Here is a 24,697-nt window from a genome sequence, read left to right as displayed (position 1 = left end):
ACAAATAGAGAAAATGTCCCTTATTTCTTACTTCTACTTTTAATACAGATGTACACAGCCAAATCACATATTTTCACTAAATTGCTCAAGAATTTCTAATCTTCCCCTTTCTTGAGGTTTTATGTACACATATAATTTTAAAATTGTCATACTTAATGATACCACAACCAGATTTTTGTGATTAATATACTCTTCATATTCAAATCAATGTCATATATCATATGATACACTATATTTCCCTATCTCTCTTATTAATGAGTTTCTCTCCCACTCGCTGTCTCTAAGCAGTCAAATATTATTGATAGAGTTTATCAGATACATGAAAGTAAGGAATTAACTGATTCATTTATTAATTAAACATATATAAGTTGATGTCTTAATAGGTAGCAGGTAGAGTTTAACTTTTTAAGAGTATAAAAGTGAATACACCAAGAACACAGTGCTAAAGCTTTCAAGTGGAGAAAAAGTAAACAAATAATTCCATTATTGTTTATAATACAAAAATTATAATGAAAAGTTAAAATGCAACCCAAGAACTGTGAATAGGAGATAAGTGAAATAATCATATATCCACTTTATCATGGAATTCTATGCCATAAATAAAATTGATATATATTTATTAGCTTGGACTTTTTCCATGATACATATTTTGGAAATGAATCACATTATTAAGGAGGTATTTTTAAATAGTCAAATGGATTAAAAAATACATTGCTTTCATTCAAAAACATATAAATGGATACAGCTAACACAGGTTTTAATAATAATGTTTTGGATTATGGAATAAGTTTTTTCTTCTCCATTACCGGAACTTTTTGCTACCCCACATGTCTACTTGACTATTAAAACTAAGATATGAGAATGATGTGAGGAAAGGGAAGGACATTTTGGGTAGGAAAGAAAAGGGAAGGACATTTGTGCTAGATGCATTAAATCATAGCACAAAGTTTTAATTAGAATCTTTTCATTTCAGAGAAAGACAATAGTCTAGAACCCCAGACTTTATGGAAAGAAAAGATTTTTCTGGGTTTTTACATGCAAATAATGTATTTTAAAATATTTCTGGGTTTGTATATACAAAGAATCATAGCTGAGGGAATTAACCATAGACCAAATAATAGCTAAGTAAAGAATCCATGATATAATGTAAGTTTTATTCCATAAGATGAAAAAAATAAGGCCTTTCCAATCCCTGAATGTGAGGCATGGAAAATGACTTAAGAGCCAAGAGAGAACAGAATGATAGATTAAGAGGTCAGAGCAATCAGGAAAGAAAGGCTTTGCTTTTCCCATCTCAGGATAAAACTTTTAAAAAGAGACAAAGCATAAGGTACAAACACCCAACTAAGGAGACACTGAGATTATGCTATTTCTCTACGTAGGAGGATACAAGATCATCCACTATGAAGACTACTTAGGAAACTTTTGAAGAGAGTATTAACGTTTAAAATAGTTTACTTGTAAATTCGGAGGAGATGACCAGAAACTGATATAAACTTTTTCATTGAAAGTCCAGCTAAGATTGGAGGCTATAAATTTTGATTGGCATGGATCTATAATAGCTTAATAGGGGAGGTGATATAGCTGTAAGAATGGGAATTAAAAACATTTACAGTACTAGTTACAGTGTGATGAAAATTGTGGAATCCAATAGACTATGGCACCTATAAATAGAAAAGACCATAAAACGAGGTGGATAGAATCACTGTGTCTACTTCAAAGAAGTGGCGTTCTTATTTAAGATCAAAGATTAGGCTGAGTAGAAGTAAAAAAATTAGAGAACTGGAAGGATAATTAGTAATTAGTAATAGCCAGAGAGGAGCTTATCTAAGATTTTATTTTTATGATTTTGCATGATATAGCAGTAAATTAATGAGCTCTACTGACTCAATTGTTTTCTTTCACAATATAATCTGAAGATGGCCCGCACCACACAGATCAGCAAGCTTTCTCTGTAAAGGGCTACATAGCAAATACTCACATTTTAGGCATTGCAAGCCATACAGTACTTTGCAAACATGAAAATACAAAAAAAAGCCACAGACAAATCTTAAACAAATAGGCATGGTTGTTTTCCAGTGAAATTTCACTTGCAAAAGCAGGTGGTGGGCCACATTTGGTCCATGGACTGAAATTTGTTGACCCCTTCTCTGGACATTCTACAGAAGGATGTGATAACATCATATCAACAGGTATTAATGAGCAAGAGATTACGATCACCCTGGATGTCCTGGTGAGACACATGCTCTACCAGAAGGTGGGAAGTAAAGCCTATTAGGTTTCTTTGAAGGGCCATCCCAGGTCCTGAGCAAAAAAGGAATTGGCAGAGGCCTGTATATCATCCACATCACAGTTCAACTTCTTGCTCTGCCCAGCCCTGATTCCTTCACTGTATTACAGCTCTTCTCAAGACCAGTTCCCAATAAGCCTCTCACACACAAACCTCTAGCTCAGAGTCTGGAGAATGCTTATTATAGAAATTTTGAAAAATCCAAGGAAGATTCTATAAGATAATCAAAAGCACCTGTAATTCTATTACTTACATATAATCACTGTTAATAATTTCATAATTTATTTCAGTACAATGAGAATTCTTAATTACAAATATTGAAGAATAAGTAGATCAAGACTAACTCAACCAATCTTCATTGCAATTAAAATGTTCAGTGACTTCTGATAGTTGCCAAATAAAATTTTCAAATATCCATACAGCCCCTCTTAAAACTGCATAAGAAAATCTCATCTAATTTTATATGTAAATCATTTTATATATTTTAATCTGGCCAAACAAATTAGAAAATGCATTTTAATGACTCATATAAAGATTTCTTTGAAGATTCTGACTTGAAGAATATTGCATGAAATAGAAGAAATTGGCACTATGAGTGAAAAGTAATAATTCAAGTCATAATCAAAGAAAAGACCTATATTTGATTAAAATGCAAGAAGCAAGTTTCTGTAAAACTGTAGGAGTAAATAGACATTCAAATGTCTAGAAACAAAAGAAGATATTAATTGTATTATGAAAAAATATATACTGTCACAAAAATGTGTTATAGATCTCATTTTAGTGATTTCTAGTTTGGTTTGCTAACTAAGAATATTTTACAATAATGTGTTTTGTTTCTTGAATTTATATCAATTCACAGTTCCGCATCCTCCCGCTAGCTGCCATTATTTTGGGCATTACACAGATGAATTTTGCATATATCAATTTCACTCTGTAGGAACTATCATCTCCATACGTTGTGTTTTCTTATAGTCCATAAAGCCCTAAGGACTGCTTAATGGTCAATGATGATTTTTAAAAATGTCACGTGCAAGTATATCTTTAATCTAATATTTGATTTTGTAAACTGAATGATTTACATTTGAAAAGAGTGAATTTTCATACTTTGGCTAACATTGAATAATGAAGGTCATTCCAGGCCCTCAGGAATATCACAGAAGTTTCACTCACAGCTTTTCTTCATGGAGATCAAAGTACTTAGGTGTCGATAGATTACTAAAGACATTTTATGAAAATAGGTAAAATACAACTCAATATAAATTGAGACTTTTGGGCAATTGAGTAGATTTTTAGTCCTTCTCGGATCATGAAAAGTTTTATGAGTGACTTAGGTGCAGGAACAGCTCTCTCTGGTAAAAATAACTGACACACTTTGGCATTAAACCTCATAAAAGGAAATGAAAAACTGTTTTATAATGTCCTCATTGAAGTTTATGAGAATTGGCCCTATTGCTCATCTATACTGCTTTATCTCTGTAGTTAGTTTGAAAGCCTTGACCTGAAATTAAGAATGTCTAGGCAATTTTGTGACAACGGACCCAGGCTCTGCTCTGCTGACAATCTTGGCATGTCAGACAATCTTATCAACGTTGCGCCATGTGTTATTGGTTTTGATATTATAATTTTAAAATTTTACTTTATACTTTTCAGAAAATATCTAACAAATTTAAATATCATTTCTTTAAATCTCTCCCGTTCCTGATAACCTTTTAAACTGTAGGCCTTAAGGAAGACTTAAGGACTTAACATATTAGTTAGATCAAGTACGGTTGCATATAGTGAGAACCTCAAGGTAAGAGCAGCCTAAATAATACAGATTCTCTTAAAAGACATCCAGAGAGATGAATCTCAGAACTGTTGATTCCCCACTGTAATAAAGAGTCTAGGGTCCTTGAACCTTTCTGTTATATCATTTTAGCAGGTGGTTTTTATTTATAAGATTACCTCATAGCATACGATCTTTATTGAAATCCCAGCAATTGCATAAACATTTCTGTTACCTGGAAAGAGAAGGAAGAGGAAACAAAAGAAATGCTCCCCTCAGATGAGCCAATTCTCTTCAGGTAATGCTAAAGAAACACCGCATGTTCTCACTCATAGGTGGGAATTGAACAATGAGAACACTTGGACACAGGAAGGGGAACATCACACACCAGGGCCTGTCATGGGGTAGGGGGACAGGGGAGGGATAGCATTAGGAGATATACCTAATGTAAATGACAAGTTAATGGGTGCAACACACCAACACGGCACATGTATACATATGTAACAAACCTGCACGTTGTGCACATGTACTCTAGAACTTAAAGTATAATAAAAATATATATATATAAATAAATAAAAATCCATCAAAAAAAAAAAAAGTCCCTCTTAACAATTCTGCACAGTTACGAGGCAACCGTGCTACAAGTAGAGTTAAACAATGTGGTCATTTAGACGGCACATTACCATCCAGCATAACATTGGGATTATTTTATAGTGGAAAAGGGGGTGACACATATTGGGGAACAAATATAGTCTCCACCTCTGGTAGTTATCTATAAAGAAGTGTTAATGATCTCATTCCAGTGGGACTCCCGGCCCAGCTATTCAGCTTAGTGTCTCTCTCTTTCATGTAATGCTTGACCATCAAAACTTGTGCCTTGGAGACAGGAGCCAAGGGACCACTTGTGATCACTTTCTGTGAATGCTTCTTCAAGAAATTGCTGAAAATACAACTAGGAAGACAATACACATATGTCCCAATAATAATTGCCATTATTTACTGATAGCTTCCTATTGACCCATAAATTGTATACGCTACTTTATGAAATACAATAAAACCCAGACATTACCATCCCCATTTTACAGAAAAAGAAACTAAAATTTAGAGGGATTAAATAACTAAAGTTGTGCTTTAAATTTTTTTTTATTTTTATAGATTTAGGAGGTACAAATACAGACTCCTTAACATGCATATGTTGCATAGTGGTAGAGCTTGGGCTTTTAGTGTATCCATCACCTGAATAGTGAACATTGTACCCTAACAAGTAATTTTTTTTCTCTCTCCTACTGTCCCGTCTTTTGGAGTCTCCAATGTCTATTACTCCATTCTGCATGTCCATGTATACCCTGTGTTTAGCTCCAGCATATGAGAACAGCTGGTTTGAATTCCTGTTTCTGAGTTATTCCACTTAATGCCCTCCAGTTTCATCCATGTTGCTGCAAAAGACATGATTTTATTCTTTTTTATGTTCAAGTAATATATATAGATATTACTTGAGATATATATATTACTTGAGATGTATATATATATATAAAGTAGAAGCTCTTTTTTTTTAATTTACATTTTTCCGCTACAATGGAGGTTTAAAATCACCTACTGATTTACTGACATTTGGGTTTCCTTCTTACCTGAGTTTCATATATATATATAGATATAGATATAGATATATAGATATATCTATATATCACATTTTCTTTTTTTTTTTTTTTTTTTTTTTGAGATGGAGTCTCTCTCTGTCACCCAGGCTAGAGTACAGTGGTGTGATCTCGGCTCACTGCAACCTCCGTCTCTCAGATTCAAGCAATTCTCCTGCCTTAGCCTCCCGAGTGGCTGGGATTACAGGCACCCACCACGCCTGGCTAATTTTTGTATTTTTAGTAAAGACGGGGTTTCACCATGTTGGCTAGGCTGGTCTCGAACTCCTGACCTCGTGATCTGCCCACCTCGGCCTCCACCACATTTTCTTCATCCAGTCATCTGTTGATAGATGAAGTTTTGCTTTTAACCCCAAGACTACATTGCCATTGCTGGAAACAACTGTTAAGCGGCTTGTTCAGGATTGGGAGCCACTCTGAGGCTGAAAGGTATACACGAGTTTGTGAGTTAGGAAACATTAAAGAGTACCTTTTAGGTGGGAGATTTCTCCTTGGAATTTGGGCATATGGGGAAGCATCAAAGAGTCACCACTTTCCAGAGCAGTGTTTTTAGCAGCATGCTCTTCATCAGGATGTTAAATGTTACTTGATCTTTTTATGTGCTATCGTGAAATAAGATTGAGAAAGGTAGAATTTTCCCTTAGTATTGGACCTTTCTATTTGGCAAAAGTATTTTTCCTTTCTTAATCCTAACCTGTCTTTTCCTGGGCCCCATCTCCAACTACATTTAGTTTTCTTTTTATTTTTTGTTTTAACAATAAGATCATATGATACTCGTTTCTCTGTTACTTACTTCTCCCATCCTTAAACAGGTTATGGGCATCCCTTCAAGTCAATAAATGTAGATCAAACTCATTTTATGATAGCCACATAAAATCCCATTGAATTACCAATGACATTCAAAATACTTAATGGTGGTTATGGACTAGACATTGTTTAATTAATTTTCTACTCTAAAAAAGAAAAAACTGATTTATTTCAGTTGATTCTCAGATCTGCAGAGAATAATGCCTCTGTTTTCTAACCATTCCTACATGAATGGATGTTAATGGTTTTTCCAGGATTTTTTTTCACCAAGAAATAATACATTAAATTTTGTAAAGTAAAATCTTTATATATTAGTGTTTTGATTTATATAAGAAAGATTCCCAGAAATGGGATTGCTGGATAAAAGGCTGTATTTTTTAGTTACTAATTTTCATTATTACCTGACAATCTCCAGCTTCCAATATACGCGTGCCCTTTGCCTACCTTTCTGACAGCATTGAGCTTTATCGCTTTTTATTTTTGATAATGTAATGAGCAAAAAGTAGAAGCTCATTTTTTTTTAATTCACATTTTTCTGCTACAATGGAGGCTTAATATCATCTACTGATTTACTGGCATTTGGGTTTCCTTCTTAACTGAGTTTCCTGTTTATATATTTATACTTTTCCTCATATCTGTTGACTGTTCTCTTTTTCTTATCAATGCTTTTGGTAAACTCTATATATTAACCCTTTATCTGACAGAAATACTGTAATTATTTCCCTGAGACTATTGCTTTTAGCTTAATTTTGCTGATATATTTTTTCTGGGCTTATATACCTTTTAATCTTTAGGGAGTTTTTAAGGTTTGTGGGTTTGTTTTCTTGCTTAAATATTCTTTAAGATATTTAAAAATGTTTTTCTATGTTTTCTTCCAAACTTTTTACTTTTTAATATTTAAACTATTATCTATGTTACATTTCAATTTCTACATAATGTGAGGCGGGACAACATACTTGTATTTTTTCAATTGAATAGCCATTTTTGCTAGCACTGCTTATTAAAGAAACCATCTGCTTCAACAAATGAACTGAAATGCAACAGTTGTCACATATCACATTTCTGCATATAGTAGATATATTTCTGGTTCTCTTCTATTAATCTGTTTACCTATTCCTTTGCTATTATCATTTTTTTATTCTAGTGACTCTGTAGTCAGCTTTAGTATCCAACAAGCCAAGAACCCTATCACTATTTGATTGTTTCATAATTTGGGAAGCCATTTTCTAATATTTACGCATTTTAGTTTTAAACGTGATATTCTATTTTTTTTTAAAAAAAGTGAAGTAGCACTTTGCTAAATGTTTATATTTATTTGAAAATAGAAAACAAATGTTCTGCATCCTGAAACATGGTGTGACTTGAAACTTTATTCAGATCTTTTTCCCTTAATACAATGTATAGATTTCTCTTTGGAGATACTGATCAGTCTTTTAAAATTTATTCCAAAGTATTTTATAGTTTTGTCAGCATTTTATTGTTTTTCATTTTCAATTCAAACAAATTGTTTTCAGTATAGATAAGACATATGAGTTTTGTAAGGTTATTCTTTATCCAGCTAGCTTATCATCTTCTCTTATTAATCTTAGTAGATTTTTACTAGGGCATATATCCATAATAAGTCAAAGATAAAACAACCAAAGAAAAAATATTTGTAACAATATGACAGATAAAAGATATATTTCTTTAACATACAGAAAACTCTTACAAACCAATAAGAAAAAACAAAAATGTAATCAGAAATCCTATAAAGAGCATAAAAATGTAACCACAAAAGGCAAACACAAAGAAAAACAGAAATAGCTTATAAACATTTCAAACAACACTAAAACTCATGACATTAAAGAAATGCAAATTAAAACTCGAATCAGATTAACAAAAATTACCGCTAGATTAGCAAACATTTTAGTTTGATATCATATAGCTTTTAAATGGCAATAAGACTGAAGTATTCTCATCAGCACTCTTAATGGTAAATTCAATTTAAATTACATTTATGTTCAATAGGTACTACCTATTTGGAGAGAAATTTACCAATATTTATAAAAATGTTAAATTCATGTACCTGCCAATAAGTAAATATACATTATAAATTTCCAAAACAGAATCTTTTGCATAAAGAATAATTAACTAGAAACCTGATGTATCTAAGAACTACCAATAAATCTGCTTAGAGCATAAACATTCCTATAGAGCAGGGGCAAAACACAGATTGAAAACAAAGACAAGAATGAGATTGTGTAATGGAAGAAGAGCAGTATATTCCTTTTTCAGTTCCAAAATGTCTGGGAGGACCTGTAGTGCAGTGCATTATCAGAACAAATACATTTGTACTAGATAGTCACTGAAGCACACAAAGTAACAAGAATGCACAGATATTTCCTTCACTCCTTACAAATGCACCCTTTATGCCTAAAAAAATAGCTACTTCACTCTGAATACTCTCCTCGCTTTCTTTCATGCCCCTTGAGCCTCCTCTACTGCTCCTCCTCGACCCTAGGGCTCCAGGCTCTATCTTAAAGGAGTTACATAAGAGGCTCTGCTGCTGTTCAATGGAAATTCAATGAATCACTAGATGGGATAGGATAGATACTTAAGAGTAGAGCCGTTGTAAAATATAAAATCTTTGTCTTGGCTGCCTTTCACAGCATAAGTCAGCTGCATTATTCTATTAAAAAGTTTGCTCACGCCTGTAATCCCAGCACCTTGCGAGGCCGAGGCGAGCGGATCACGAGGTCAGAAGATCGAGACCACGGTGAAAGCCCGTCTCTACTAAAAATACATAAAATTAGCTGGGCGTGGTGGCGGGCGCCTGTAGTCCCAGCTACTCGGGAGGCTGAGGCAGGAGAATGGCGTGAACCCAGGAGGCGGAGCTTGCAGTAAGCCGAGATCGCGCCACTGCACTCCAGCCTGGGTGACAGATCGAGACTCTGTCTCAAAAAAAAAAAAAGTTTGCATACTTATTCCAAAGGTGTACTCCTTGCATAAGGAAGGAATGAATACAGGGTCTGAAAGGAGAAGCGAAATTAAAGCTTATCTTGCTACATCATACTCTGTGGAATGGAGTAAAATATATTAGAGACCAGGATCTTACTGTAATTTGGCTGTTTTGATGTATTTCAGCTTCTTCTGCTCTTAATTAAAAAAAAAAAAATTCACCTGGGCCCTGGAATGTTCAGTTAGATTCTTCCTATTAGTAACTGAGCCAGGTGTCAGCCTTGGAAAAGCTGGGAATAAAGGTGATCCTGGAATGCTATTCTCACGGCTCGTAGAGCAATGACTTGGCTGCTCTGGGAGCTGGATTACTGCGGACTGCTGAGGAGTTGCCACGATTCCTTCCCATCTGGGAATAGCACTTCAATAGCTGGTAAAGATGCAAAGTCAGGCCAGGACACAGCATAGGACCAAGTTCACCAAAGCTGACCTCCAAGGAAAAACTCCAAGTTCCAACAATTAAGATAATAGTGGAGTAAATTGAAAAGCTATTTCATTTTTTAAACGGGCGCTTTTACACAGATACTGAAGGAGAACAAGATATTTCAAAGCTTGAAGATTAAGTCTGCAGAGACCATGAATGATGGAAAACCTGTGTGGTTTTTTTTTTTTTTTTTCACCTCTGTAGATATAAAAATGCATGTACCCTTCAACTCACTAGAGTCATTTGACCTATTTCTGTATATTGTGCTTGACTAGAACCCAACATTCAGTTTCAGAGCCGGCACTTCCATGTAATTAATGAACCAAGCTTTTTTCTCTGAAAACATTTCTTTCAATGCCCTGTCTACACATGCCAGGAACATAACAATTCAGGTTAAGGATATCAAGGATTATTAGATGGAAGAGTTCACAGTCACCATGTCACCACATCAAGCCTTATGGTCTTTGCTTTTTTATCAAACTGTCTTTAGAGTTCTCTTCCCAACTTACTAGTCTGTTCAACTGATAGACACAGCTAATCATTCAAAATTCAGCTAACAATGAAGTCCTTCCTGTTCCCCAGTCCTCACCCACAATAAACTGACAATATTCTTTTTGCTGCCTTCTGTATCCAGGACATTCTCTTATTATGGTATGTATTATTTGAGACTTTTATTTCAGTAGCAACAACTCTGCCAAATGTTAAGGGGTAATTATAGAAATAGAAAATGAATGTAATCACCCTCAGAAAAAAAGACTGGATATGAAAAAATATATTGGATTTTCTTTCTCAGTCTCTCATCTTGGCTCCTTATTCATTTCTGTTTGATTTTCTATCTTTGCAAACCAGTTTTATTATTTTCTCCAGCCACATACTGTCTTATGACTGCCACATAGCTCTTGTGTTTACTTATACGGTCTAGCAATATGCAAGGATTCATTAGCATTCAGAGCTCAACTCATACTGATAGAGAATGGCTGAACCCGCTAGAATTAGTGGGCCACAGGATGAACCAGTAGTAGCTAATAGAGAAGACGCACAGCATGAGGGCCCAAACCCTTTGGATACGGAAAGTTGTCAGAAACACAGACAACAACTTAAGCACCCCAAAATTGTTTACTACAATCTGTAATATCATCTTGAACTTATTTACCTAACTAACTCACATAGAAGGGAAATTCCGAGAGAAGGTACCATACCAGATCATTACCTTTTCACTATATAATGCTCAAGCTGTGCCACATAAGGGCCCGATGTTGTTTATCTCTTTTGAATGAAACGTTCATCAACGTGCAGATGGACTGTCATTTTATCAAAGTTTAAGAAACTTAGGTCCAAATTATAACCTTATTTGAAGTATTTGTAGATGAGGCAAAATTATATACAGTAGTGTTCATATGAAAGCATCTTTGTCCATGTTTTAAGCTCTTAAATAGTATAGCAAAGTGATTTTTAAAATAGGCTTTGCATTCAAGCAAACTAGAATTTAAATAGGGACTCTGACACTTTATATAATGTGAGCATAGTTGCTTAAATACTAAACCTCAATTTTGTCTATAAAATAAAAATGATAATAATACTCCATAGGTTTAATATGAAAATTGGTTTATTAGTTTGACAAGTAAGTAAAAAATTCATACTCGACAAAAGCACCTTTTCTAAATTCCATCATAATTTCTTCATTTCTTTTTATCCTTACATAGCTCTAAAAATTAACTTTTCTAACAATGACTATCATTTAGGTGAATTCTTGCTGACATTTAGGGAATGATGTTAATCTAATCAAGAAACTGTTAAAATCTTAGTGTAAAATGGTTTGCTTCTGTAAAGATTTTCCTGGGACTAATTTTTAGACATGGATGTTTTTAATGATCTTACTGCAAACAAAAACCCCTTGAATATTCTTGCTTTTACTTATTCCCACTTAATAAATCTATCACCAATTATAATAAATTGCCATTTGTAAATATTTTCCTACTTCTCTCTGTTGATCATTCAAGCCATATCTCCTTTAATTCATGTCATTAAAAAAAACCCTCTTTCAAAATTATTTTTCTAAATGCTACAGAATTGTATTTTTGCCTTAGAAAATGGAACTGAGAAAGGAGTTTACTCTAAATTCCAGAAAAATTAAAGAAAATAAGAATTCTAAATTGCTAGAAGATAAATATTTATCTAATTTTTAAAATAACTTTCTTAGCTTTGAAAAAAATTATTGAAAGAAATAATATAAAAATGTGTAACACTTAGACATAAAGACAAAATTATTTATTGAGAAAATTTCTTTCTAGGTAATACATCACACAGCTATTTAGTGCATACTAAATTAAAATGTAAGCAAAAACATTTAAATCCCAAAAGTTGATTTGATTAAAAAAATCTTAAAGCAGTAATTACTGAAAGAAAACATAACATCAGTGAGTCTATGTATAAAAATATATATATTTGAACTTATTTCTCCTACCTAACTGAAATTTTTTATCCTTTGATCAACATCAGCCAAATCACCCTGGACCCAAGTAACCAACCACCTTGTACTCTCTAGTTCTATGACATCAGCTTTTTTAGTTCACATATGAGTGAGATCATGCAGTATTTGTCTTTCTACTGTACAACATGCAAACTACAGTTAATAATATACTGTATTCTAGAAAAATTATAGGAGAGTTAAGTTTCCTCACCACAAAAATAACTATTAGTGGTAATACATATGATAATTAGCTGGATTTAGTCATTCCACAATGTATATATATGTTATAGCATTATGTTGAACACATAAGTACATATAATTTTATCTGTCAATTTAAGTAAAATAAAATTATAATATATATTTAAAACAAAACTCGTAACAAAGTTAGGAGTGAAAATGGCATAAAAATTTAGAAAGTAATCTACAACATGTTATGAAAATGGCTACAACTTCTCATCAATGTCTTTGTCAATTAGGACTGCTATAACAAAAATGACATAAACTGGGTGGCTTAAACAACAGAAATTTATTTCTCACAGTTCTGGAGACTGGAAAGTCCAAAGTCAAGGTGACAGCCATTGTGGTTTCTGGTGAGGGTCCTCTTCCTGGTTATGTTTTCACACAGCAGAGAGAGAGCAGGGGCGGAGGGGAGGGCAGGCAGGCAGAGTCTCTTGTGTCTCTTAGAAGGTCACTAATTCCATCATGAGGGCTTTATCCTCATGACCACTTCCCAAAAGCCCTATCTCCAAATATCATCACACTAGGAATTAGTGTTTCAACATATAAATTTTGGGGAGAAACAAACATTCAATCAATAGCCATCTAATATTTACATTTATTGATATCCTAAATATACCATCCAAAAGTAAAAACAAGCCACATGCACAGAAACATTTAATGATACTACAATATGTGGATAATATGCAGTAATAGTATTGTATACTATTATATGCAGTAGTGTATAATACAAAGAGCCAGACTAACAATAGATTTTTCCTTAATAAAAATCATAAAACATGAAGCTATTAAAGTTACAAGTATAAAAATTACTTAGCAAAGTGAAAAATGTATATAACTGAAAAAAAAGATACGACAAGTTATACAGTATGATTATGTCTATATTGAAATTACATGTGACCACAGATAAGACCTAGATAAAAATATGGGGAATCTAAACATTTATTAGAAAAGCATAACCATAAGTTAATTCTTTTAATTGACGCATGGGTTTACATTCTTGGTTATTTTGTTTTTTTCAAAGTAAAGAAAAGGATGGACTTTAATCTTTATTTACAGGATGCCAAGAGATATGAAATTCCACATAGAAATACGAAACCCATTCAGAGGACAAGCTTTATACAGTATATGCAGGTTGGAACTGCTCAAGTATAGTTTCAGTGTAAAAAATGCTACAATAACAAACCACATTTAAAAATAGTTCTTAGCAGAGAAACAGCAACACAAACTTATACCAAACATAGGACACAACAACTGTATGCCTCAGCTTACATGATCTAAATGTTAAAGGTCCCAAGAGTCTCATTCTGAACATGGGAGGTATAGCTTTCAGAGGTAGTGTCTGGCACATTTTGATCTTCCTCTTCCTCTACAGAGAAATACTTCCCAATTCAGCTTAATGAAGCCTTATATACAAACTGATTTGCATGGTTTTGTAGAGCTTCAATTTTGTCTAAGCCTCCACATTCTTCAATCATTATACTAAGTTTCTCAGTTTCACCTAGTTTCTCAACAGCCTGAAAGATATTTGAAATGGCATCCAGAGTAACCAGAATAATCTTGGTATCTTTCACAGTTAAGGGGTTCATCAATGGTTCTATTATGCCACAATGAACAAGGTATACAATCTGTTCAATTATTCCACCACTTGTTGAGTTGATCACAGCCAATACGGCTTCCTTTTGTATCTTAAAATCTGCCTTAGAGAGAACACTGACTAATCTATGATTCACGGCTTGCTGTATCTGGTCCTGAAGGCCAGCTATGATGGTTGACATAGTCTATGTAGCTTCCTTCTGATTGTTAGTTTCAGGCTGGGAAAGATGGTGAGTGCTCCTGCATCAATAACAAACTGAGTCTGTTCATCTGTACCAGTGACAATATTCCCTACGGCTCTTAGTGCAGGAGTCACAGTTGGCAATTCAGAAACTCCTAGAAGCTTCATGAGTTGGGTCACCACTTCTGTTTTCACGACCATGTCAATCCATTCATTCAGACCATCAGTAAGGTAGGAAACAGCCCAGCGTGTATCTACTAATACTTCTGGATTATTGTGATGAAGGAGCCAAACTAAAGTAGGAAGAATTTTCTCAACAGCACCTATGGGGCTGCAGGATTCTTGTTGCAACAAAGGTTTGTAAGTGTCTGGGTAAGATTACGTAAGTAACCACATGCTAAAGATGACGTATCAGGAACTGCAAGAAGAGCCAATAGTGGGTCAACTGCAATGCTTCATTTCTGTACTGTCTTTACCCTTGTTCTTGAATGAATCTGTTCAGTTGGGCAGCTGGTGAATTAGCATTCTTGTTGGTGAACATGGTTATGAGACAAAGGAAGAAAGCTGCTCAGTGGACCCAGGCTTCCACGAAGGTGATGCAGGGCTCACTGGCTGTAGGGCAACTGCGCTCAAAACGTCCACCTCGGCTCAGCCCGAAGACTGTGTGTCTTCGTTATACATTGTGCAATGATAAATTTTTTAATGAAATAATAGCTAAACTTAAAGGTTCTTGCTTGGTAGGTTTCTCCAAGTTCAATAAGACAGTGTGTGTGGCTAGGGTTGCCAGATTTAACTAATAAAAACACAGAACTCCCAGATAAATTTGAATGTTGGTTGAACAATGAATGCTTTTTTACCATAAATATTTCCCATTCAATATCTGGCACATAATTTTACTACAAAAGCATTCATTGTCTGAAATTCAAATCAGGATGGGTGTTGTGCAATTTATCTGACAATCACGCTTGTGCCATTTAGGACCTCATACCTACTCCAAACATTCACCATTCATATTAAATAGTTATGTCCCAGTATGCATGGGATGAAGGTGGTGGGTAGATTTAACACTCATTGGAAGAAGCAACCTTGGCTTTTACCAAACAAAAGTATGTTCAACTTTTTATTGTCATAATACGTATTTTAGGAAATCCTGATTTGATCCATGAGGGCCAGAAATGAAAACATTCTGAAACAAAATTAAGATAAGAATAAAGAATGAAACGATGAAAACTGAGATCATGGTAGATAACAGGAACTAACATTTTCTCAAGTATTCAAGCCCAGGTCAACTGCGTGAAACTAGTCTACAGCATACATCCTGAGAAAGCCCCAGTAACAGGTCCTTGTATTGTACACTTTATATTTTCAAAAGGCCCAACTAAATAAAACATTTGGAGAAGATCCAGAATGGTCCAGGAACTACTGTCACTGAAGGACCTAGGATTTTTGCCAGATTGTTCACTTTCGTCAATGTGTGTTCATGGTCATCTATGGATAAAGAATGTTGCCTAAAGGGCAGTGCATAGCTGCTTCCAGATTGTAGATTAGCTAATAAAATGCTTCATTGAAATTTTATATCCATTTTCTTCATAATAAATTGCAATTCACGGCATCTTTAGTCACAGGTGTGAATGGCCTAGGCAAATAGGTCAGATGCAGCAAGAATCCTAAAGCTATAGTCAGCCTGTGGTATTGAAGACCTAGAAAGAATACTGGAGCTTAGTGAATAAACAAAGAGTGAAGGAAGGTGAGTGAAGGAAGGTGAGTGAAGAGAGGTAGACAGGGACTAAAATCCCAGAAAAGTGTTGGGTACTCAGAGAACTGCAATGGGTAGCCCATGCGGAAATACAGAGGAAGGACTAATATAATCTGGTTTGGGGCAGGTGACTTTATTTTTATTAATTAGAAGTGGCTTGAATAGACCCCTCATTCCTATGTGGGTCTATTATGATCCTATGCATGTTCCTATGCATGATCATTGCCATATATAGGGGCTACGGATCAACTTTTGTAAAAATGGAGTCAACAGCTTTTTGGCAGATGTCCTTCAACATTCAACTGGCTTGTATGTAATCACCTTGTACAGTATTTTAACCCAATCTGTTAAGTAGGCCAACATTTTTGCAAACAATATATTGCTGAACCCAAACTAAGATAATTTAACTACTTAACTACTGCAATAGTCTCTTAATTTAACTGGTATTCCTATTTTTTCTTTTGCTTTCCTGCCATCCAGTTAACACCCAGGACTCAGCATAACATTTAGAGTACAAATCAATCAGAACATATAATGTCCCTGCTTAAACTTTCCAAGGGTACTTCTGGACTTCTGATCAGGATGTGAACTGGCAAGAACATGGCTCCCACTGCAAATTCACAGTTTTGAATCTATGAAGAGTAGAAAGAAAGTAATTTCTATTACTAGCCTTAAAACTTATTTAGCTCAGTTCTATGTCTTACATAAAATGTCCAGCTTCCAACCACAAAAAAAATGAGGCCCATAAAAAGGCAATATGGAACAACACATTGCCAAAGACAAAGCAATCAACAGAACCACACTCAGATATGACATGGATGTTGAAGTTATCTGACAGAAATTTTAAATAATTATGACTAATTTGTTCATGGCTACAAAATGTTTTTTTGAATTCAAGATCAGATGGGAAATCCCAGAGAGTGAAATAGAAGGGGCTGGGGCAGTGGCTCATGCTTGCAATCCCAGCACTTTGGGAGGCTGAGGCGGGCAGATCACGAGGTCAGGAGTTCGAGACCAGCCTGGCCAACACAGTGAACCCCCATCTCTACTAAAAATACAAAAAAGAAAAAAAATTAGCTGGGCATGGTGGCAGGCACCTGTAATCCCAGCTACTCGGGAGGCTGAGGCAGGAGAATCACTTGAACCCAGGAGGTGGAGGTTGCAATAAGCCAAGATCATGCCACTGCACTCCAGCCTAGGATGCAGAGCTAGAATCTGTCTCAAAAAAAAAAAAAAAAATGGAAATAAGGAAGGAAAGAAGGAAGGGAGGGAGGGAGGGGTAGTAGAAATGCTGGAAATGAAACAGTAATTAAAATGAAGATTTTGTACACATGACACAGCTGAGAATAAAATTGGTAACCTGAAGATAAATCAATAGAAATCACATTTCTTTAAAAGGATGTTTAAAAACTCTCAAAACTCAACAATAAGAAAGCAACAAACCTGATAAAAATGAGTAAAGAGTTGAACCTTCACCAAAGGAGATATACAGATGGCAAATAAGCATATAAAAAGATGCTTAATGTCATTAATGCAAATTAAAACTACAATTAGACACAACCAGACATTTTTTAAATTTATTTTGTTAGAAACCAGCTTTAATTGTATCATTTTAAACTTGTGACATTTTAAAATTGTACAAGTATTTTGACATCTGCCTCCCACGTTTAGTGTCTTAAAATGACGGCAAAATACCCACCAATCTCAGGATTGATGGGTTTAATGAGTTTAACCCTCAGTTCCTATTTACAGCACCCAATATTCCTTTGAAATATGAAACAGACCTGGCAGTGGCCAACAGTGAATTTCTGCCCCCAACACCAACAGAGTTGAAAAGTTCAGGTTCTCTGAGTGTTATGTTGCAGTGGCACTTGTCCAAAAGTGGTACCTTCCCATACTTGCGGGACTTCAAATGTACCAGTGAAAATAACATTTTCCTCTTCAAGGGAAAGAAAGAAAATCACTTCAAAGCCCAGCAGATCTGTCTGTGAGGTCTTTCCTTCTGTCCCATCTCTTCAGGCTTTTTTATTTTTTATTTGTATTGTTTTTTGCAGTAGAGCAAGAGAGACCGATAGCTAACCTGAGTTACAAAAAACAAGATGGTGATGGCCATAAAGGGAGTGACCAGGAGCAACTGGAACACTCCTTTACCTCCCACATCAAATGTATGTGCTTCACAGAAACACAGACACACACACACACACACACACACACACACACACACAAAACAAATCTACAAAGTACAACAGCTAGAATTATAAAATTCATTCATCCAAGGGTGGTAGATGGCATGAAGGAAAGGTGGGGGGTGGGGAGTAAATGGCACAGTGAAAAAAACAAAGTATTCAAATCAGTCCAGGCACAGGGACTGGCAAATGCTAGAAAATAGCTGCAGAAAAACCTGTGTTCCTTTCAGACTCGTGATGGTGTTAAAAATCCACACACTGACGTCAGGAAGATTCTGCCTTATGTGCACCAGAGAAAAAAATTCTGATTCCTCAGAAAGAAGGGAATGCACAGAAGAAACTTGACAGAGTGGGTTCTGCCTTCCCTGGCAGGGGGAAGTGAACACAGCCTCCCTCCTACCTCACCCATGCCCTTTGCATGGCAGTAGCCTTCAGTTTGGCAGGAGATGGATGCAGTGAAGGGAACTTCCCTAAAGAGGTTAAGCTGCTCAGAGCAGACTGCAGGTAGACTGTCCTGTAAGAGTCTAGTGCTTAGGAAGACCACCAAGGGCAAGAGGCACAACTGGAAGAGGTATGCTGTGCCAGGGGTCTTTGCTTCGTTGGCGCTGATAAAGAACAAGGATAGAGGAATAAAGGAACAAGGATAGAGAAGAGGCAGCCACTGATAATATGGCTGCACTGGTAATGAAGACTGCATTGCCATGAGAAAAGCCAAGGGCAAACCAAACCCAAAGTAGTACGACCAATTCCTTTCTATGTTAGACAACTGCTGGTACACTTCATTTCTTTATTGAACCAACAATATTTGAAGCAGCACAGTGAGTAGAGAAGAGACATATGCAGGAGACTAACCAGCTGAACAAGATGGATGGGAAAGAGACTCACAAACACTCCTTGATTGAGGAAAAGAGCCTGCAGCAAAAGGTTGGAGAGCATGTCAGCAATTATTTTGCAGACACCAGGGAATGGGTGAGGCTTCCTCACTGGTTTCTCAAATGCCAGGTCAGCTATATCTTGAAACCAAATGGCATTCACAACTTTGCTAGGCACAAACAAAGGGAGCACACAATGAGCACTGGAGATTGACATAAGGAAGAAATCTAGCCATGACTGAGCATCTCCATGTCGTGATAGATCACCAATAATTCAGGGTATCACTGACCAAAGCAGAAGAATAAACACTCAGTAAAACAGGGGAGACTGGACCAGAACACTCCACCATTCCAAGTGCAACACTGAAAAATTCTACTAACAATACATGGCCCTCTCTCTCACTCTTACTCTATATTCTTGGCTCCTCTGTGCCAGGACACTACTTGCCTTTCTTCAATGCTGCTCCTCTCCCTTTTGCTGGATTCAAGCATGCAGCTTGGAGACTGTAAAAATACCCCCAGATGGAATCTTTGATTCCCCTGCCAAGGTCCTGGAGAAAGGTTTTAAAACTGTCAGGCATCTCTGCACCACCCAAACTACCAAGTACACAGAGGAGACAGAGTGCCCCAAAATCTCGCATTATGAATGACCCACAGCTCCACTGCCATAGCTCTGGCCAGGCCCCTCACCCGTGGCAGACATGATCGGCTCCTCAGCACACAGCTGCCCCCTCTCCACTGGGCTGCTCCCAGGGCAGGGGCCACATAGGGCTGCTGCCAGGCATTTTTTAAATAGCTAAAAAGAAAATTTAAAAATTAGCAACATCATGTTGCTTAGAAGGATATAGAGCAACTGGAAATCTCACACATTGCTGGTAGAAATGCAAAATGTTACAGCATCCTTGGAGAATAGTTTGGCAGTTTTTAATAAAGTTAGACGTATGCCTATGATACATCCCAACAATCTTACTTTCAGATAATTACTCAAGAGAAATAAAAACTATATTTATGCAAATACCTTTATATATTTACAGAGGTTTTTATTTTTAAAGTCTAAACATGAGACAATTAATATGTTCTTCAAATGGTAAACTGATAAACTTTAGCAAACCCATTCAACGAGATGTGGCTCAGGAATAAAAAGGAATGGACTTGACTCACATGACATAGATGAATCTCAAATGCATTAAGCCAAGTAAAAGAAACCATATCCAAAAAGCTACATATCATATGATTCCATTTTATATGGCTTATTATAGGATGGGAAACACATCATAGGTTGTATTAGTTCATTTTCATGCTGCTATTAAGAAATACCCAAGACTGGGTAATTTATAAAGAAAAGAGGTAGAATTGACTCACAGTTCCACATGACTGGGGAGGCCTCAGGAAACTTACAATCATGGCAGAAGGAATCTCTTCACAGGACAGCAGGAGACAGAATGAGTGTCAAAAGAAGGGGGAAGTCCCTTACAAAACCATCAGATTTTGTGAGAACTCACTCACTATCACAAGAACAGCATGGGGGAAACCTGTCCCTATGATTCAATTGTCTCCACCTGGTCCTACCCTTGACACATGGGGATTATCACAATTCAAGGTGAGATTTGGGTGGGAACACAGAGCCAAACCATATCATAGGGTGTAAGGGATTGGGAGAGAAGGAAAGAGTTGAGTACAAATGGGCAGCATGAGAGACTTTGTGATGAGGAAACCTGTATTCATCTGTTCTCACACTGCTAATAAAGACATACCTGAAACTGGGTAATTTCTAAAAGAAAGAGGTTTAATTGACTCACAGTTCCACATGGCTAGGGAGGCCTCACAATTATGGTGGAGGAGCAATGGACATCTTACATGGCGACAGGCAAGAGAGAACTTGTGCAGGGGATCTCCCGTTTATAAAACATCAGATCTCATGAGAGTTATTCACTATCATAAGAACTGCACAGGAAAGACCAGCCCCCATGATTCAATTACCTCCCACTCGGTCTTTCCCACAACACATGGAAATTGTGGGAGCTGCAATTCAAGATGAGATCTGGGTGGGGACACAGCCAAACCATATCAAAACTATTCTAACTGTGGTGGTCAATACATGATGACTTCATGCATTTGCCAAAATCTGTATAACTATACCCCATAAACAGCATATTTTACCATATCAGATTTTTAAAAAATCTTTCCAATAGCCTCTACAACCCTTAAAATTGAAGCTTATTTCCATATCCTGTACAGTTTTGCATAATATTTCTTCTACCTCTCATTGCTCACTCATTCCATTGCTTACTATGCTACAGCAATACAGTTCTTAGTAAACAAAGTAACTTCAACCCTTATGTTATTGCACTTGCCATCAAATTCCTAGAATATCCTTTTCCCCAGGTCTTTATTTTGTTAACTCCTTCTTATCCTTCACATCTCAACTTCAATGTCAACTATTGGATATGCTTCCTTAACAGCTAATCTTATATTACCTTCCCTCTATCATATTGCCTTGCTTAGTTACTTCACAATTTCCAGAACCTAAGATTATTTTTATTTATTTATGTTTTTAGTTATTTGTTACATGTTCCCACCTCTAGAATACAAGCTCCATGGAGTGAGGTGTTATTTTTCTTTTTCAAAAAGAATAAAATCCCTGGGCATATAACAGCCACGTGATAAGTATTCGCTAAATGAATGACTGAATTTTAAAACTATTATATTAAATGTTCTGAGATAATCCCTCCAACTTTCTCCCAGGCAACGCTAGACTTTTACAAAAAGGAAGAAAATAAATGGCTTGTATGCAGCTGTAGTATTTTTACAACAAAGTGGATTATTAATTAATTGGCCAAATAATATGTGAAAGAGGCTATTGAGCAAGATCAAAAATCTCCACGGTGCCCTTAAGGTCCAGAATTCTGTTACAATCTTGTTTGAACACGGATTCATTCATTATTAGACTTTGGTAGTGGTTGCTTAAGAAAAAATATACTCAGAGACAGATTACTTTTTATCTCAAATAATAATAATACTGACAGTCTTCAAGATGGCTGACTAGAGGTGCCCAGCACTCTTCTCTCTTGAAACAAAAGACCAAAATAGCAAGTAGATAACCACATGTCCAATAGCCTAAGCAAAACCACTGGGATTCAACAGAGAAGGAACAGTGACCCTCTGAGGCATGGAAACTTGAGATTGCACCATAAACAAAGAAGGAAACCAGATGGTCAGGATCAGTTAAGAGCCAGAGAAGACTCACCATTTCAGGAAAAATGTACATGAGAGATCCCCAGTGGTCCACCTTCCCACCACAGATGCTTGTAATCCTAACTACAGGTGAGCCCCTCAACCCTCACAGACCCTGAGCCTACAGGCAGCACAATTATGTCGTCCCTGCAAGGGAATTCATACTTCGTCTTATGCACCACCAGCACCCAATTTGCTGCAGCCCAGCATCACTTTCAGAGTGGAGCCAACACCAGACTATATCCTGCCCTGGAGCCCAATAACTCCTACATCTCCATTTCCTTGGGGCCCCATCAACATTCTCCCACATCCCCCAGAGGGCTGCAGCATCGCTCCAGCTGGACATAGAGGTGGGCCATGTCTCTGATACCCAAGCCCATGCAACACCCTACAACACAGGGAATAGACAGTCCAGCACATCAAGCAGGCTGCCCCTAAGACATAGGGAGCCGAAGCACATGCTCCTTATAGCCTGAGAGCCACCTGCCCAAGCCTCCACAACAAACAGTGATCCTGTCCCCACCCAAGCAGCCATTGTATACCCAAGCACACTGCCTGGGTACCTAAAACCTAGCCCACCTTGCCTCCCACAATAACTACCAACACCCACATACTTCACCAAGGGGCCCAAAGACCTCTACTACCACAGCCAGTACATGTGTGCACCTCCTGGGATGGCTCAAAGATAAGCCTTCTTGGGTCACCACTGTTACTCTTGGCACCCACACACACCACCTTGGAACTCAAGGACCAGCCCACCAGGCGTCACCATGCCACCACCACTGACACCTGCATGCCCTGCCCAGGGTCCAAAGGAGCAGCCCAAGGAACAGACAAGCCAGACTATGGCTGCCACTACCCGTGCCTGTGCACCACACCCAGGGTGCTGAGGACCAGCCAGCACAGGTTCTGTTGTCATTACCATCAGTGCCCACACACCGAACTTAGGGGCCCAAGAACTGGCCCACCCGGAGCCCATTCTCACCACAGCCAATACCCACACAAGCTATTTAGGGACCTGAGGACTGATTCATCTGGGGCTCACCCAAGCCACCCAGGAACCTGAGGACCAGCCTGACTGGCACCCCAGTTCCCAGAAAAGTCTTACCACAGCCTGCACAAATAACTACAACCAATAAAGAATTCACAGACACCACTGACGTTGATTACAGCCAAAGAAATCATATGGAGATTACACTCTGGCACCCACTCAGAACCTAAGCCAAAGTACCCTAACCAACAGGCACTATAGATACATCAACCAGAAATCATATTTCCCTATGAAAACTACTCCATAAAATTAGAAAATGCACTGTTACACCAGATGCATAGATATCAACATAAACATCAACAAGAAACTTGAAAAAGCAAGTAAATACAACACCTCCAGAGGAACACAATAATTCTCCAATAACAGACCCCAAAAGAAATCTATAAAATACCTTAAAAGGAACTCAAAATAACAATATTAAAAAAACAAGTAAGATACAAGTAAACACAGATGGACAATCAAGAAATCAAGTGATTTGTGATCTGAAAGAGAAATTTAACAAAAAAATAGATATGAGAAAAGAACAAAGAGAAATCTTGGAATGAAATAATTCAATGAATGAAATAAAATGTATAATCAAGACCTTTAACAATAGACTATATTAAGAAGAAAAAACAATTTCTAAACTTGAAGATAGGTCTTTTGAAAATTACCCAATGTAAAAAATAAAAAATAGAAGAATGAAAAATAATGAAGAAGGCTGGACATAGTGGCTTACACATGTAATCATAACACTTTGGGAAGCCAAGGCTGGAGGATCACTTGAGCTCAGGAGTTTGAGAGCAGCCTGGGAAAACATAGCAAGACTTCATCTCTACTAAAATTTTAAAAAAATTAACTGGGCATGGTGGTGCATGGCTGTGATCCCAGCTACCTGGGGGTGGGGGACTGAGGCGGAAGGATTGCTTGAGCCTGGGAGGTCAAGACTGCAATCAGCCATGATTGTGTCACTGTGTGACAGAGAGAGATTCTGTCTAAAAATGATTAATAAATAATAATAAGGTCTACATGACATACAGGACAACATGAAGCAAATAAACATTCAAATTTTGTAGGTAGAGAAGAAATAGGAGAAGGCATAGAAAACCTATTTAATGAAATAATAACTAAAAGCTTTCCAAGTCTTTTGAGAAATATAGACATCCAGATACAGGAAGTTCAAAATTCTCCAAATAAATT

The 24,697-nt window shown here is 36.7% G+C and overlaps 2 pseudogenes; both read right to left on the bottom strand.

Annotated features, from left to right (window-relative positions):
* Positions 1-13,919: 13,919 nt before the first annotated feature.
* On the bottom strand, positions 13,920-18,770 carry LOC100937105 (importin subunit alpha-1-like; annotated as a pseudogene).
* A 122-nt stretch (positions 18,771-18,892) lies between these two features.
* Positions 18,893-19,814, bottom strand: LOC100937045 (etoposide-induced protein 2.4 homolog; annotated as a pseudogene).
* Positions 19,815-24,697: the final 4,883 nt, after the last annotated feature.

The sequence above is a fragment of the Pongo abelii genome, chromosome 6 (genome assembly GCF_028885655.2).
Source record: "Pongo abelii isolate AG06213 chromosome 6, NHGRI_mPonAbe1-v2.0_pri, whole genome shotgun sequence".
Classification (NCBI taxonomy): Eukaryota; Metazoa; Chordata; class Mammalia; order Primates; family Hominidae; genus Pongo; species Pongo abelii.
The sequence above is the reverse complement of the archived record's forward strand: the minus strand, read 5'-3'. Positions and strand labels throughout refer to the sequence as shown.